The following is a 7,021-nucleotide window of genomic DNA, read 5'->3' as shown; positions in this document are numbered from 1 at the left end:
GGAGAGAGATCAGAGGTTTAAGTGAGCATGCTTCTACACAGTTCACTGCACTGCTTCAGTCTGTTTCGAGAGCCCTGAACCTTCTTGATACCATCAGACTCTCTTTTGCAGTCCAGTCTATGGCTTCTCAGCCTTCAGGATCATCTCGCCCACCTACTCGTGCCAGAACCTCCACTCGTGGCAGAGGCAAACGGGGTAGAGGACGAGTCCTTGGTCGTGATCCATCATCTCTCCACCCCATCTCTGATACATCTGATTCTGATCCATCTAGTCATGAGCTCTACTAGATCCTTGTTGTTAGTCATGTCTGTTGTTCTTTCTAGGATCTGTCTCTTGGGCCATGTAATGATGTTAACTAGTTGACTTTTATATTATGGAATATGTATTTAAACAACTATGGTATCAATCATCTTTTAATTATATATCTACTCTTTGTAATGGTATCAATCATCTTTTGATTATATCTTCTCTTTGTTGCTAATTCATATCTATAGTACTCAATGGCATATTTTGTTTTATGATTGCTGTATTCAGGGGGAGTAAACATTAATGATTAGCATAAGAAGTTTGAAGAAACACTAAAGAGAAAATGTATTCAAAAAGAGGGAGAGTTAACAATGTTTAATGATGTCAAAAAGGGAGAGAAATTAAAGAAAAATATCAAAAGCAAAATTATTAAATGACTTAAAAAAACAATGAGTGAATTGCTAAGCAAAAGTATCAAAAGAAAGATAAATAAAAGACTTAAAAATAAAATGAGTGAATTGGGAGAAACTAAAATATCAAAAACAAGATTGCTAACAAAATGAATGAATTGCTAAGCACAAAGCAAATGAGCAACTTTTAAAATTACTTCTTAGACATGCTCTGATATGCTTTAAAATTAGACATGCTCTGATACATCTTAAAATTTGACATGCTCTGACATGCTTTAAAATTAATTCTTAGACATGCATTGATACACTTAATTGTTAAACATGCTCTGATACTAAAACTAAATAATCAAATGAGAATGAGCAAATTTTCAAGAAATTTGAAAAATAAGCAAATGAGCAAATGAGAAATCATAAGGTAAATTCTGCCTTGCTCTGATAACAAAAATAAATTTTCTACTCTGATACCAAAATCACATAATCAAATGAGCAAATTTTCAAATCATCAAGCAATAGGCAAATTATTTATGCAAATGGGCACATGTATCACATGCCAAAAGAATCAATCTTCTTTTCAAGCAAATGCACTTATAAGTTGGTAGTAAATTTTCTATTTATCTTCAAACTACCTATAATGCATTTCATTCCTTTGAAATTCATGATCATTGATTCATATAAATGCTTTTGTTCAAATATTTTATCATCATCAAAAAGGGGGAGATTGTTGCTCCTTAGATTGATTTTGATGATTACAAAGCAGTTGAAGGGGTACTAATGTTTCTCACTTGAAAAAGACTTATTGTTCTTCAGGGGCAAAATTGTAATTTTACCAAAATTCTGATTTGATAGTATCAAATGATAGAACAAAAGATTTGTGATCCAATGGTAAAAATTTTATTAATTTTGAACTTGTATTTTGAAAGATATACATGATTGAAAATCATGAGTCGACCTATGAGTCGACTCATGGCACATGAGATGACTGGCACGCTGAAATTCCTGGCCGGCACAGACTTGGCACACCCTGTGAGTCGACCCATAAGTCGACCCCCAAGGCATGAGTCGACTCATGAGTCGATCTCTGCGGGTCTTTTTGTCAGTTTTACAGAACCTTGGATCCCGTTCGATTCTGTGATGATTTTCCACAGAGGTCGACCCATGAGTCGACCCCCAGGCATGAGTCGACTCATGAGTCGACCTCTGTGATGGAATTTTTTTGCAACGGCTAGTTTTTAACCCGTTTTAAATACTTTTAATGCTCATTTAATGCAGTCTAACGGCTCTTTTTCAGTCTAGAATGATTTCTACTATTTCTTAAAGCTATAAAAGGGACAAAAATGTGGGAATCAAGAAGTGCATTCAAGTAGAGAGATTTTGAAAAAGGGATTTCAAGCAAACTTTTCAGCCCTAAGCAAGAGCTCATTCAAAGTATTCAAGAAGCCTTTAATCCAAGCTCACCAACTCCTCAAGTGCACATTCAAGTCTCCAACCACCTTGAGAAAATCCAAAAGGGTCTTCTTCTCTTGAGTAAAGTGTATTTAAAGTCATATTCGCTCATTAAAGGAGCTTTCTTTGTACTTATTTGAGCTATTGATTGTTATTCTCGTTTTGAGTTATTGTTTTTATTTTGGAAGGGTTCCAAAACAAAGGAAGGTTGATCCGAACCTAGAATCGGAGTGTATTGGGTTGGCTTGTACCCGAAAAATAAGTGGACTAGCTTGGGATAGCTAGAGTCGGAGTTTCCAATGTTTGTATTCAGGTTGAATACAAGATTAGTGGATTGAAATTTCTAAGTAGGAGCTTGGGGAGTGGATGTAGGTGCAAGGTTGGCACCGAACCACTATAAATCCTTTTGTTTGGTGTGTGTCTAATTGCTCTTCTTTATCTCTTTATTATTCTCTTGCATTCTTGCTCTTGCTATTAGCCTTGAATTAATTCTACTCACCCTATCTATTTAGCTTTGTCAAACTTTTCTCATAAGTCATAAGTTAAGCTTAAAATTTTTAGAAACCCAATTCACCCCCCCTCTTGGGTTGCATAGCTGGGCAACAATTATCACTCACTTAATGGAGGCTATGACTTAGTTATCAATATAACTTAATCATTTTTAGAGACCTAATAATTTTTTTGAGGATTTTATTAAAAGATAGATGAGAAAAAAATATCCAACCAATTTCAATCCTCCCACTGACTTCACCAAGTCAGATTATAAAAAAAAAAGATTTAATTAAAGCTGGCATTAGGAGCACCTAAATCAGTCAAACTGATTTACCTAATGACATGGGTGAGCCCTAATCACCAAGTGATCTAATCAAAATCTAATTCACCAGGTTGGCCAGGTAAGTGAGATCAGTGATGGGGATATGCCATTAACTCGTCAGAGATCGAATCACTGCGAGTAGCTCCTGCTTAAAAATCACTGGTCAAACTGCCAAACTTACCTTAGACAGCAACCGGTTCATTAGTTTTAATTTGATCAACTTAGTAAATTGGATTCCACCATGTAGCCATGAATTAAGTCCATCTTGGTCTAGTTAAAGACGTGGACCCATTCAACTACAACTATTGGAGTTGAGTCTAGAGTATCCTTGACCTAATCTAATTCAACTTTTGATTAGATTTGACCAATTACTCTAGTTTAGTCCATTTCTTTAAGCTAACCTTAGGTCTAACCCAATTATGGACCTAATCCATCTAACCCATTAACCCACAAGTTTATGCAATTATCTTAGGTCTTAATTCATAATTCTAGACCTACTAGACAACACTTAACTCTTTTAATTAAGTATTGGGCTGATGGGTCAGGATTTGGTATTTCGAAAATAATTTTCAAATTTGAAAGGTTTTATTTTCTGTTCACCAAATATGTTGACTCATTTCACAAATAGATCAGCACATTTCATAAATAGTAATCCTATTACTAATTACATAACAGAAAATAACTCAATCAAAATAAATCATGAATATTCTTTAGATCTAATCTAACTCATTCATGATAAGTTTCACAATTGAACCTTTACAATTAATTTCTTTCGCTGCTTCATCTGCATGGGATATAATTACAGCGGTACCCCTACCGCCATAGGAGACCCCATCGAATGGGAGGAGAGGGCCTTTAAACCCTGCTTTTCTCCTATGACCGGATGGCCATGGCAACCAATCCAGTTCGATTACTTGCTACTTGGATCAAGTATATCTAAATATACCAATTTCAAAATTTAAATTTCAAATTTCAAATTTTAAATTTTGAATTTCAAATTTTAAACAAATTTCAAATTTCAAATTTCAAATTTAATTTCAAATTTTGAATTTCAAATTTTGAATTTCAAATTTTGAATTTTAAATTTTGAATTTTAAATTTGAAATTTCAACCAAATTTCAAATTTCAAATTTCAAATTTCAAATTTTATTTTTTTTTTAAATTTTGAATTTTGAATTTCAAATTTCAAAATTTAAATTTTGAATTTCAAATTTTTAAATTTTGAATTTCGAACAACTTTCAAAATTCAAACTTCAAATTTTGAATTTTAATTTTTTTGAATTTTGAATTTCAAATTTCAAATTTAAATTTTAAATTTCAAATTTTGAATTTCAAATTTTTAAATTTTGAATTTTGAACAACTTTCAAAATTCAAATTTTGAATTTGGAATTTCAAATTTTAAATTTAAACTTTTAGATTACAACTTAATCTACGCATGCAAATATATATATTATATCTAAGAACCCGCTCTGATACCATTTTTGGAGAAAATTAGTGCAGGGGTAAAATGGTAATTTTAAAACTTTTTCAAAATTATATTTTATAGAGAAAAAATATTAATTAATCTAATTAATTAACATAAATTTACCTATACTAAGATCTAAATATGATATATAGCATACATTCATTTAAATTTGAATTTCAAATTCAAATAGTAAACACTTTACTGTAATGTGTTCAGAACACAATACCTTTGTGCGGGTAGCAGATCGCCATAATCTGATCACCGTCGGAAGAGTCTGATCGTTGCGACGTAGCCACACAGTGTGTCTGGCCTCTATGGATCATCCACATGAAGCTCCCGATCTGATCGACACCTCACGAGTGCTAGCTCATTGTAGAGCTCTTTTGACGATCGATGCTGATCGAACTCCTTCGATCGATGTCTGTCGATTCTTGGATACTTTGGATCATCAACAGACATACTTGAGAGGATGTTGAAGATCTTCTTGAGATTTTGTGGGCTCACAACACTTGTAGCTCACTTTTTTTCTTCCCGAACCCCAGGCTAAAACTCTAAGGAACTCACCAGAAACCTTGTACCCATTTTTCTTTCTTTTCTTTCTTTTTCTCTTAGAAGGATATGGACTTCCTTCTCATGCACAAGACTTCTCACACCCCAGAATTTTTCTCCAAAAATCTTCTTCTTGCATGCCCCACTCTTCTCCTCCTTTTATAACCATGTCAAACGTCTTATCCAAAAGAAAGGATAAAGATGAGTAATTGCACATTTGAATTCAAATCAAATATTGAATTCAAATGGACACCAACTCATCCCTTATCCACTAAATGCATGAGGCGTGGCTTAAAATATGCATGGAGTGATTTCATGAGAATCCTTTTCTCATGTAATAAATGGGGCGTAAAAAAAGGGATAAGGTGCAAAGATTGATTGCCCATTCAAATTCAAACTTTATTTTGAATTTGAATGGCCAACGAATCATCCTTATCCATTCATATGGCATATTAAAGTGGGGCATGGAGAGGGCTTGGCATGAGGAAATAATTCATGAGAAGTTCCTTCTCATGAATTCAAATGGGTGCAATGGAAGTGAGGTGGCGCATGGAGATTGGGTCAAGGTGGTTTAATTATTTAAACCAACCAATTGAACCAAATAATTTAGGTCCAATTAGACTAATTTAAATCCAACTAAATTAGGCTTAATTAGGCTTAATAAAATCTTAATCAAATCAAGAATTGACTAAGCCCAACCCCTGATCAAATCAGGGACCAAACCATCTCGATGATTAGGTCAACTCTTAACCTAATCGGGTCAAACCCAACTGAATCCAATTCAATTGGACTTGATCCAAAAATAATTATTCAATCAAATTTAGTTAATTAGTGATCAAATCACTAATTAAATCTCTCATAAATATTGAGTCCAAATTCGATGGGCAATCGGGCATCAAAATTCATCGATATGTAACCCTGATCGAAAAGTCCCAACCAGTGGGACTCATGACCCCGATACCCATAATGTGTGGAACTCGTGATCAGAGAATCCTGATTCTCAATCACTAAGTCCCAAACATGAAGGATTCTACACCAGCCATCAGATCAGATAGGAACCTCTAATGTGTGTGACCTCACAGGTTCGAACCGAAGCTGGTAGCACATGAACCAATTCCTATACTAATCGAAGTGACCATCTAGCAATGGTACCCGACGTTCGGATAGGTCGAGTAGTCGCAATCGCAATACTCAAAACCTACATGAATATGGTTACTGTATAATTCATTCTTTTGACCCCTGTGTTTAGGATGACTCAGGGTTAAACTGTCAACCCTGATCAGATCATCCGAATCGTGCTCAACTCAAACTGTCCTGTGACTCCTCACAAGGACTACCTTGGCCAAGGTTTTGCTAAATTGAAACATAACTGTACACAGCTCCTAAACTGGAGTGGTCAATCCCATCTTGACACACACACCGACAAGTCAAGTACTTGACTACACCCAGCAGCCTTCCGTCATTGAATTAGAAATTCAGGTAGTCCAGTGCCTAAGTGCAGTGAGTTGCTTGCAAGTCACCGTGGTGGTCTCAGGTCGGAGAGATATTTATACTCATATTCCATCAGAGCAAATCTTGACAGTAGAAATAGCTCCGGAGTCAGTCACATTCAGTGCAGATGTACCCTTACATCTTACCTGTATGCCATACCAGTGTCTCCACACTCATTTGTTAAGAGGACAACCAACCTATATGGCACACAATGACCTATGCTTGATAAACATTGTCATCCTTTGTAACAACGTATCATTTGATCGCGAACAGATTTAAGGACTAAACGATAAATCCTCCTTTGTCGAGTCTAAATAGTCCTAAGGACTTCACCACAACATAGGAGTTCATTAGAAGATGAAACATTTTATGATGAAAAATATCAAAATAATTTTTATTAATTCATAATTCATGTACAAATACAAAAATGAGCACAACCGTCACTAGGCTGATGATTAGCTTTGGGATACTATTCCCAACAAGCCTAATGGCTTCACTATAACTTTTGGGATAGGATATCTAGGTTTGCTATTCCTCTTCGACTGAGCATCCATCATGACAATCTATTCTGGGAAAGTAGAGGGATCGAGAAGCGGGGCAAA

This window comes from Elaeis guineensis, chromosome 11, assembly GCF_000442705.2.
Source record: "Elaeis guineensis isolate ETL-2024a chromosome 11, EG11, whole genome shotgun sequence".
NCBI classification, from domain to species: Eukaryota; Viridiplantae; Streptophyta; class Magnoliopsida; order Arecales; family Arecaceae; genus Elaeis; species Elaeis guineensis.
Note: the sequence above shows the minus strand (reverse complement) of the source record.